The sequence below is a fragment of the Protopterus annectens genome, chromosome 12.part0, assembly GCF_019279795.1.
Source record: "Protopterus annectens isolate FY-2018-M chromosome 12.part0, PAN1.0, whole genome shotgun sequence".
NCBI lineage: Eukaryota > Metazoa > Chordata > Ceratodontiformes > Protopteridae > Protopterus > Protopterus annectens.
This window is the reverse complement of record NC_056746.1, coordinates 1098980527-1098991964: the sequence shown is the minus strand read 5'-3', so window position 1 is coordinate 1098991964 and position 11438 is coordinate 1098980527. Positions and strand designations below refer to the sequence as shown.

Here is an 11438-nt window from a genome sequence, read left to right as displayed (position 1 = left end):
ATATATATCCACACACACACACACATATATATATATATATATATATATATATATATATATATATCCACACACACACACATATATATATATATATATCCACACACACACACACATATATATATATATATATATATATATACACATACACACACACACACACATGTATAGGAAGCCTACTTTTTCTGTTACCTTCATCATGATAATTACCTCCCCTACTGGCAGAAGAGAGGTCTTGTTTAGGAACAGAGGATACATTTGTCAAGGCTGATAACAGATTCTATTTTTTTGTTTGAATTATCTTAAAATGTCCTTTTGGCTTTTCCCGGTTAGGGATTGCCACAGTGGAACTCCAGTCTGCTAATGATTGGCAGTGAATTTTTATGGTGTTGAGTTGCCAGCCCAGTGCCCAACCTTCAGAGAATGCACACCCACACATGCACACACCTACCTGCATGTCTTTAAATTCACTCGACTGCAGGGAGGACATGCAGACTCTGCACAGAAGGTGCTCCAGCCGAGAATCGAGCTGGTGAACCTCTTGCTGTGATGCAACAATGCCAACCGCTACAACACCCCTGCCTTCGTTTGAATTACCTTAATCCAGGTAAATGAGCACATTCCTCTATGCTGACAATCAGTGTGAACAGAATATTTCTGTTCACATGATGCTCCAGCACCATGGCTGCTATTGCAGCTACTTCAATAACTTACTGGTAGAACAGTCCAAATGGTAACCCAGGAGGTCTAGGTTTGAGTCCTGACTGAAACATGCACTTTTCTAGTGCTGTGCTTTTGCACCTGGACCAGAACCTTTGCCGTCAAAGCTGATATCTGCTTCGGCAGTTTATTTGCATTATGGCTCAAAAAAGAAACAGATGGATGCACTCTCTTCATCCCCATCTTTGCCTCGTTAAATCTCTACTTGTATGCCAGTCTATCCAGCTGTCCTTTTCTCTCCAGATCCTACAATACTATTTTCCCTTAATGGCAGTTTTTCTCCTCAAATGATCCATATGTACAAAACCAAATTCCTCCATCTTGAATTTCAAAATCAAACAACAACTTATTTACATTTGCTAATTCTGCAGCTCAGAAAGCAATAAAGTTTATCTTACTGGCAGATGCACTGGACAGAAAACTTTCAGAATTATATGCCTTATTGTGCAGAAAACCTACACAATCTTCCTCAATAAGTCTCAGTGAAGACAGACCCGCTGTTAATGCCTGAATTATTTATCTCCGATTTCTTTAAACATTCCATACAATGCTAATATTCTTCTCAAATTATAGATACAACAGAAATGGGCTCCTTTTTTTCCTACTGTGAAGGCTAAGGCAGCACAAGCATCATCATACAAAAACATGAGGAATAGGGATTTTAGTTTATAAGAGTAGTTAAGGGTATCAAGGCTAGAGATCTTTTGGTGAGGAAAATATTATAGCCTCTCAGGTTGGTTTACGTGGTTCATGATGTACATAGGGGTGTTACATTCTTGCTGTATCTTGCTGTGGCCCACCCTTCTACAGCCAACTACTAGGTTAGCTGTCCTGTGGGCCATTTTAAGCCTTGTCCATTTCGTTTTCAAAGATGAGAATCAAACCCTATACCTTGTGTCTGTGAGGTAAACACCTTAATCATACTAACTCCCAACATTCAAAAATAATCCTACTAAAAACAGGAATGACTTGTGCAAAGTAGTAAGAATTTTTAACCACAACAAAGCCATGGTCATCAACGGAAATTTTATCCTTATGTAAAATGTAAAAAACTCATGGCCATTCAGAAGCCATGGAGATGAAACCTTGTATGTCCTTAAAGGGTCATATGTATACACCACATGGGGTTCTACTATAGGAGGTTTAAGGTATTTCCCAGTAAAAACTATAGCTTGGCTGGATTTTTTTTGCAGTTGTTTACTGAATTGTTTGTCTGTGTGTGACCTTTTTACCCTTTGGCTTGGATCATACCTAAATGAAGGACCCCATGTATGTCCCCCCTTGCCCACATCTCCTACCTAACCAGTATGAACTCACTATGTACTAAACCAACCCAAACACAACTTTCATAGGAGACTGCAATTATCCCTGTATAAACCAGGACACATACTTCCTCAAACATGCATGCCCAAAGATTCATGGGTTTCACAAATACAAAGTTTCTGGACCAGTCAGTCCTTACATCAACAAAGGGTTATAAAATCCTGGATATGGTCCTTATCGCAGCTTTGTTCTCCACCTGTTGTATCCTCCTCCTTGGTCAAATCGGACTATAAGTCAGTCACACTCACCTTAAGACTGAAAAATCTTCAGTATTCAGAGAGACTATGCAAACGCTAATCTACTAAAACAGAGTGATGACCTCGCTAAATTCAAAAGCCCCTTCCACTTCAACAATCCCAGTGTTTATGCGGAGTCCTTTAATGCTAAATTCTATGTACATGTAAATAGTTGCACAAATGTATCTGTCCCACTCAGAAGCAAATAGAATGCCAAATTGAAAAATTGCATGCAAAAAATGCATCTAACTCTTAAGAAAGCAAAAACCTTATTTTACTATGTTAGAAATCTCAGAGACAATGCTCAACGCTGCAAAGAGCTATTAGCAAAATTATGTCACATGCTCGAACCCAGAGAACATAGCTAATCTACAAGTGGACAAATTTGCCTTCCACTTCTCTTCAATATTCTCAGAAAAAACAATACCCACATCTACAACCTCCTCTCAACTCCCCAAAGAACAAGTTCTCAAGGCACTGTCTACAGCCAAGAACTCTATATCCACTAATCTGGATAATATACCTGGCTACCTACTGGTTAGCCTAAAACATGACTTGACAGACACTATTACTCTCAAAACAAGCTTCGTACCAGATGAATAAATGACAGGAACAGTCATCCCTTTGCACAAAGGCAGGCCGGCATTTGACACGGGTCAATACTGACTCCACAAGTAACTTACTGCCTTTTGATCCAATTCAGTTTAGATTCATCATGGCCAGATCCTGCAAACTTAACCTGGTTGACCTCTGAAGCAAAAGGGCAGCAAAACAGTTGACATCTAATGTCTAGACCTTCAGAGTGGGTGGCACTACCTCCTCCAAAACATCCATCATTAGTGGTGTAACCCAGAGTTCAGTCTTTGGGCCACTCCTATTTGGTATTTATTTCTTGGAGATCAAACTAATGTTAAGGGTTTGTGGCTGACTAAGTCTGAAGATGACTGCAGACTTGATGTCATAGTAAACTCTCTAGGGAAAATAAGGATACTACAAGAGGGCCTATCCCAAATAAAGAGTTGGCATCAAAACAATGGATTAAAACTAAGTGCCAAGAAAAATACAATTGTATCCTTTGGCAATCACAACTCCCTCTGTAACTAGCACATTAACAATACCCTCCTGAAAACTGATCCCATACTTCACTGGGAATTTATGCCCACCGTGAACTGCTCTTAGTCACCACATATCCACTATTAAAATCGCCCTTTTTTATTACACAGCTAAGATCTGAAGCTATGGTGCCCAGACATAGGGGTTTAACTGCTCTACTGTATTCAGCACCCATTAGGCAGAGTACAGAAGAGCAATTACATTGAACTCAGCACCCATTCGGCTGACCATGGAGTATAATACCCCTCTAGGGATGTACCTGTCCAAACAATAGTTACAAATGGAATGACCACAAAATTTTCTCACTAAAAATTTAATAATGCTCTAAATCATAAAAACTATGAAGACCGAATCATAGTTTTGTCTCCTTTCTCAACAACATACAGGCCACTGAGAAGTGACCTTTGCCTCCTATATAGATCCTCAACAGATGCTATTTTGTCAGGCCTACTTCACATCTGCAAGTCAACCAGTGCCATAAACACCAGCTAAAGGACCTCAATCTCTTTTGCAAAAATTAACAAAATATACTGGAGGGACAGGTATGTGTCACAGAGATCAACACTTCTGTGGAACCATCTTCCACTCCACATAAAGCAGAGTACTTATCTTACTCTACTCAAACTCAATTTGGATGAATAGATGGGTAACAACAATCTGCAGGACTTGAATAACCACAAAACATTGATTACTACCCTGATAATAATAGCCCTCCTCAGGAAAAAGGTTATGACGAGAACTGTTTACAAACATGATCATGAAGAATCTAACTTGTAGTTAGGACCAAAATGTGAACTCAAGGGAAGCAATGATAAGGATTTTTCACTGTCTAGTGGTTCAGAGTTTTTGCACAGGAGCTCAAGGCTCATTAAGCACCACGATGGAGACTGTCAAAAGCCGAAAGCATTATATTTAGTTTCTCCATAATAATCACATTAAAACTTTTGAGTCACTTCTCATAATTTAACCAGTCAGTGGTGAAAACATGTCTGGTAAATGTCCTTCAAGTATTGTGATGCACACCACTACCACCAATATGTATGGGCACCAATATGTGTTGTCCCCATGCTGGGCCAGTAATCAAGGAGCCTGAATGGAGGGGGACGTGCATGTGGAATACAAATGGATACACTCAGTATTTCCAGATGCAGGCCTCTCTGCATGAAGTACAATTCCCCTTAAAAGCACATGGGGAACACATTCAGCCTGGGGTCTGGATGCTTCAGTATCTGTCTCCCTCCAGATCCCCAATAAGACTCTCCACTGGTACAGCTGTAGGGTTAGGTCCTCAGCTGAGTGACCAAGCCAAGCCCTCCAGCACCCTCTCTGTAGTTACCAGTGCCACCAAAGACTCCACAATGAGCTACTCTAAGGCCCTTAATAAAGCGTGTTCAATTATACTGTGCAATACTAATACAAATGGTAGCAGCTCACCAAGATGGCTAGGCCTTCTAGAGTGGCCCACACAGGGTCACCAAATAAATATATGTACTCTCAAACACTTTCTAAAAAGGACCCGCCACAATAAAAAGTTTAAATATATTTAATAATAAAAGAACAAGAAAACACTAAATGAATATACCCAGTAAACCACAGAGTTCAAATCACAGAAAATATTGAAAATAACATTGATAGACAGACTCATAAATAAAGAAAAACTCTCTCTAAATTAAGCTTCATTACATTCCTGTCTGAATCTAAAAAATTACTGTTCCCTAGTAACTTACTTGGGCAAGACAAGATGAGATACATGAGCAGTCTTTCTAGTCATGCTCCCAAACAGAATACTCTATATCAGAGATTACTCCCTGTAAAATAGAACATCCAAGATGACTTGCAGAATGACCTCATATGGTCACCTGATTCTAGGTTCCCATAGTATCTCCTTCTGAAGTTTGAGCCAGGAATTGAACATAGACAGTTGTAATACATACAGAAATGTTTATAGCAGTGCCTGAAGGCCTCCCCTCCCCTCTTTTTACTGAGCTAATGAACAAAGGCTGTGACCCAGAGCCAGCATCTCCAGTCCCTACTCAGCACACTGTGGGGTACTGTTCAATGATTTAACAGCTCATTTATATTTCCCTTATTTTTCTTAAGCTAAGCCAGCTAGTTAACCATTGCTGTGGCAGTGTCCTCTATTGAAACATATACATTTAATTCAGTTACCATACTACATACACATTTCTCGTTATTTCAGCAGGGTGTACTGTTGATACATTTAAATACAATTAACACAAGCAAAGCTCGCAAATATATTTTCAGCACAAGCATCTGTACAGATCAGTTTGATATACATGACATAAATATATTTTCAGCACAAGCATCTGTACAGATCAGTTTGATATACATGACATACAATTATAAAATTCCAGCTAGCTGTGCTGGCACAATTCATACATCAACTCTATAACACACCAAACACTTTAAGCTTTCGGGTCTACACCCTTCATCAGTATAAAATAATCACATTCATCCAACATTTAAAAAGGAGATACAATTAGATCACATGCTTCAGCCAACCTATCACACTAAACAGTAATCAAATTTTAAAGAAAACATCAATTTAAATAAACTTCATAAAATACATTTCATAAATATGAATTTTTATATATTTATGAAATGTATTTTATGAAGTTTATTTAAACTGATGTTTTCTTTAAGATGTGATTACTGTTTAGTGTGATAGGTTGGCTGAAGCATGTGATCTAATTGTATCTCCTTTTTAAATGTTGGATGAATGTGATTATTTTATACTGATGAAGGGTGTAGACCCGAAAGCTTTATAATAAAGTGTTTGGTGTGTTATAGAGTTGTTGTTGGACATTTTTGAGCAGCAATACCAGTGTCAACAATTCATACATCCACTGCCCTACTTTGCCCTGGCATGTCTGGCAGTACCTCCTATTGTCACACATATATTCAAGGTTTTAGCCATTTCCCATGAGAAAGGGCCCTCATTAATCCAAGATGAAACTGGTTGTACATATTTTTGTAGCAGACCATCTGTACATAAATACCAAGAATGGGAGTTTAAAGTCTTTAGGGTTACTTAGCATGAACAATATTATCAACCACATAGAGATAAACCTGGTTATCTTAATGAAAGTGCATTATCTTAATGAAAGTGCATCACAGCGAATTTTCCTGTGCTGAACTCAAGTTACACGTTTGTTTGCCCAATACAGCAGTTCATCCACATGATACAGTGAAACCGTGTGACTCTGAATGTTTGTAACACTTGTTTTAGAATCAACAGCAGATTTGCTATGAGACACTGGATGAACTACTGGAAAAAAGTCATAAATAGATTATACAAAGATAGGCCTAACACATAGCCTTGTGGTATGCCCCACTAGAGTAGCTTTGGTGCAGATAGGTAATAACCTACTTTCACTTTAAGCCAGCTGTTTCTCGGTCAGCTGCCAGTCCACTGAGATAGAAATGGGTTATTTTTGTGAAAATGTTATTACTTCATCTTCAATGTGGGATATATTATCAAAGACCTTTTTTAGAAATGAATAAATTATATCCACTGTAATGTTTATATCAAGGGATAGCCAGAACAGAACTGTAGAACTGTGGTAAATTTGAGATACAAGTGTACCCATAATAAGTCCATGTTGTCACAAGTCTGTTAAAAGTCAGTTCTACTAAACTTGGGAGTAAACATTTCAACAGAATTTTCTCAAGTAGCTCCCTTAAAATATACATTGGCTTATATGTGCGCAACCTTCATCCCTCCTAATCACCCCTCACTTATACCCAAGCCTAGAAACTACAACTAATCTCCCCCCTACCTCTCACCCTTAGCAACTACCCTTCCTTCAAATAAAAAAAAAGTATACAACTACATATTTGAATGTAACTTATATCGACTCTTTTTCTATTGCTATTTTTCAACTTGTTTATGTGAAGGTGCAATACGATACTTCTACATGTCTATTTTGTTATGTAAGTTGTGATACAGAACTTCACTACTTAATCAAAATGAACATTATAATACTTTATGTAACTTGCTATGTGGAGGTTTTTTCCCCAGGCCTCCACTGAAAACGGGCTCTCGAGCCCAGTGGACCTCCCCGGTCACCAAACTGGAATAAATAAATAAATCAGCATGATGCAAAACATCACCTTAAATGTTAGTACCACCTCCATCTCTTTCCACAACCCAGGTATACAGCCAGTTAATTTGTTCCAGCATTTGATGTTAAAGTTTTGTAAAAAAACTGTTCTCAAACCTTGTATCAAATACTTCAAGTACACAGACTGGTCCACCAGCCAAGTTGGTGTTGCTTGTCTTTGGTACATTCCTTAAAATTGATTCAGAAATTATGGCATAAACTGCATCCCCAATATGAGTAGTAACACTACTCAGAAAATTCAGCCACAGGCAAGATACCTACAAATTCCAGGAGGTTTGTGTACCATAACTTTGTCAGTGTTACCACAGCATTCATGGACATCTGTAGTAATACATAATAAAATCATTTTTAAACTACCCAGTGAGTTGGTTACTCATTTTTGCTAGACCCTACTGATTTGGACTATGCAACAGTGATACTTACATCTGGCAATCTTCCTCCTCACCAGGGTGGATAATTTCTGGTATTTGCTACAGATATCATTGTGTCAATAGAAGAATTAATTTAACTTGCAAAGAGGGGCCATAACAACCTAAATCTGGTAACATCAACCCTCAGTAACAACTTACAACTAGTATTATCACCACACCAGCTGATATCTTGCAGTTCCTTGACAATGCAATTATTGTTGCACCTATAAAACCTCCCTAGAAAACCATTTATTTCTTTCAAACATTTGTTTCCACCAGTGTGGATAAGAAAAGCCAAACTCTAACCCAATTTGTCTAGTACCACTGTTGAACCTACTTATTCGCTTTTTTGGTAATGTGACACAGTCTTGGTAATTGGAGATCAACTGTAAGTATGAAACCAAAACCTTTGCATTTTGTAGATTCAAAGATTTCTTTTACAATAGTTAACATATCTGCAGTCATTGCCAAATGCTTTTTTTTTTCTTTTGTGCCTAGTATTCCAGACAAATTTACCTTTGACATCATAGCTCTGGACAAATGATTCTAAACACTGCTGGTAAATCATACCGTAATAGGGTTATCACCTGTCCCACTTTGCGAGGGACAGTCCCTCTTTGGGCAGTTGTGTCCTGACAAAAAAATGTAAAAATGGCAAATGTCCTGAGATTTTAGGACAAAATTATTTCCTATATTTTATGTAATAGTTGCATAAAACAGTTATTCTGTATCTAAAATACCTAAATGTTATAAGAAACAGAATAAGCAACTAAAATGCTACAAGAATAAGCTTTTATTTAGGCAAAAAAGTTAAGTTCCAACCTTTGTACTGACCGTGGGTATGTGTCAGCCTGTAAAATCTGATGTTTGTACCAAAAATGTCCCACTTTGGCCATTTGAAAAGGTGGCAACCCTATACCGTAACATATTTCACTGTCACATCTTGTACGCTTCCTAGATAAATTTGTAAACTGTAAGTTTTGCATATGTTACCATTTACTCAACATTTCAGAGATAGAAGATTAAGCGCTATGACCAGGACCACAAGTATAGATGCAGTCCATACCTCTAAACTGTACAGATTTTCGCAGAAAGTCCAGATTTTTTCCTCATATTTTTGGTCAGTGTTTCATAAATTTGTAGTTTTCTAGCAAATCCTTGAAGATTTAAGTAAGAAAATAATGACAGACGTTCGAATTTCAGACTTCAGACCATTCAGAATATCCATGCTAATGCAAAACGTGTTATTCTATCTACTTCCTAAGTTTTTAAGAGCAGTATGGAAAATTGTCCCTATTTTGGGGCCTTTGTCCCCCAATTATTTACGGCTTTGCTCAGATTTCTTGCTCGAAGAGGTTGGGAGGCAAGTTTACTGTTCGGGCACTAAGGAAATAAATACACATACACGAATAGCTGTCTTCGACAATAAAACCAATTATAATAAAGAACTACTTTGTTCCTGGTGTGGCTGACTGCATACATTGCAAAATAATTTAAGTATCAATTGCAAGTTACACTGCAAAATTAAGCAACTAGACTAGACTATCATATCAAATACAACAGCAACAGAGAACACTGTTTTCAAAAGACATATTAAAATATGAAAATACAACAGAGACACTTGTATTAAAAGTTACACTGCAACTTTAAGTACCCAATAAGCAACATTTCAGAGATTAACAAGACACTATTACCCTCAGTACTTCAGATCACGAATATCATACATTCAATAGCGGCTTAACCAAATAACTCCGTCTTCCATTGCGCACAATACACGTGACCATTCCAGCTAACAACCACGTGTTTAGGCTGTTGTTTGCTTGGATAGAAGTCACGGGTCTCGCGAGGTTGCAAATGAGGTTTTTCGGGAGTAGCGAGCAATGTACTGTCTTGTAGTGGAACGTAAAAACAAATTAAACGTTAATGTAGGTTGAAAACGGTTTTTCTCCAACCATGGAATCAAGCAGCTTTATTCGGAGTCATAGCAGCTCTCAAGAATAGAGATTTTTAAAGGAGAAATCCAACTCGTAGACAGTGCAATTGACTGGACTACATTTTTTGCCAAAATAAAAGTTATCTTAATAGTATATGAACTGGTTATGTTGTTTTTTATAGTATTTGGGTGTTTCATATGCCGCGGTGGTGCAGCGGTTAGCGTTGCCACATCACAGCAAGAGGTTCTCAGGTTCTATTCTCGGCTGGGGTGCCTTCTGTGCGGGGCCTGTATGTCTTTTCCCTGTGGTCGTGTGGGTTTCCTCCCAAAGATATGCAGTAGGTGGATTAGATACCCTAAATTGGCCCTAGGTGCGAGTGTGTGCCTTCTGTGGAAGGTTGGGGCCGGGCTGGCATCTCGACACAGTAAAACGGAAAAGAAGAAGGTGTTTCATATACAGCATTATTGTTTTATGCAACTATTAAGGGAAACTTAAGGAACAGTTTGTCCTAAAATCTCGTGGCATTTACATTTTTCATTTTTTTTTTAATTTTGGAGGACACCGCTGCACAAATGATATGTGGTAACCATAGTAATAATGACCCCTATTACTTCTCAATTGTCACTGATTTTCAGGAGCGTCCCTGATTTTGACTCAAATTTTAGCTCTGTCCTTCGTAATCCCTCCTAAACTAGTAACTTTTGGAGGAAAGGTGGTGAATTACACTTAATGAATAATGGCAATGATTAAGAGTTCTAAACTTCTTTTATTTCAGAAAATGTATATTAATTCATATGCTCTGATTCTGTCAATTTCTCAAGTTAATAGTATTAATATTTTAAAAGTGTCCATGATTTTTTCTGGATTTGTCTCTGATTCTGTTGAAATTTGTCCCTAATTGGTTCAGATCTATTAACCCCTATAACAGCAATAAGCAAAGTGCACGAATAAGAAAAAAATACACTGCGCAAGTCAAATAAAATCAGATCTTCAACCTATTTTAATATAACTTATGATATATCCAACACAGAATTCCAAACGAAAAGCCACTCACGGTAGAAAACAGCAAAATAAATCCGCCGATTAAAAATAAAAACAAGTTGTATTTATTGTATTCAAAGGTTTAGCGCTTTCACTTGCAAACAGCGAGCTTCATCAGAACAATTGAAAAGTGAATATACACTCCATTTTATATTTAAAATTGGCGCCAAAAAGAGCGCTAGCTTAAAGTGAAATAGTGCTTTAAAATAATACATGTAAAAACTGTGCAAATTCATTACATAGCATTACTTTGTAAATATTGAAAATACTAAAACATATAATAAACATCACTTAATAAAAAACCCTACTAAGATATTAATTATTTAACATTAATAAAGGTTTAATAGAAAAATAATCATTGATGCCCGGTGTAGTAGTGGCATCTGTTAAAACTTGCCAATATAATTCCCTATAGGCTAAGTAACTTTTTAAATTTCCTCCTCTAGGATTGTTTTTTACAATCTCTAAGATAGCGAACTTGAATTTATGCTCATTTCCATTCTCTATAATGTGACTAGC

The 11438-nt window shown here is 37.5% G+C and overlaps 1 protein-coding gene across 2 annotated transcripts in view; it reads right to left on the bottom strand.

The window, feature by feature from the left end:
* Positions 1–9770, bottom strand: part of AAR2 (AAR2 splicing factor) — a 278259-nt gene extending 268489 nt beyond the window's left edge. The window contains exon 1 of one of the 2 annotated variants that reach the window (XM_044090113.1): positions 9648–9770. The gene's annotated coding sequence lies outside the window, so the exon portion shown is untranslated. Of the gene's footprint in view, positions 1–9638 lie in introns of both variants that reach the window. The other variant, XM_044090112.1, reaches the window with a different exon arrangement.
* Between the last annotated feature and the right edge of the window lie 1668 nt (positions 9771–11438).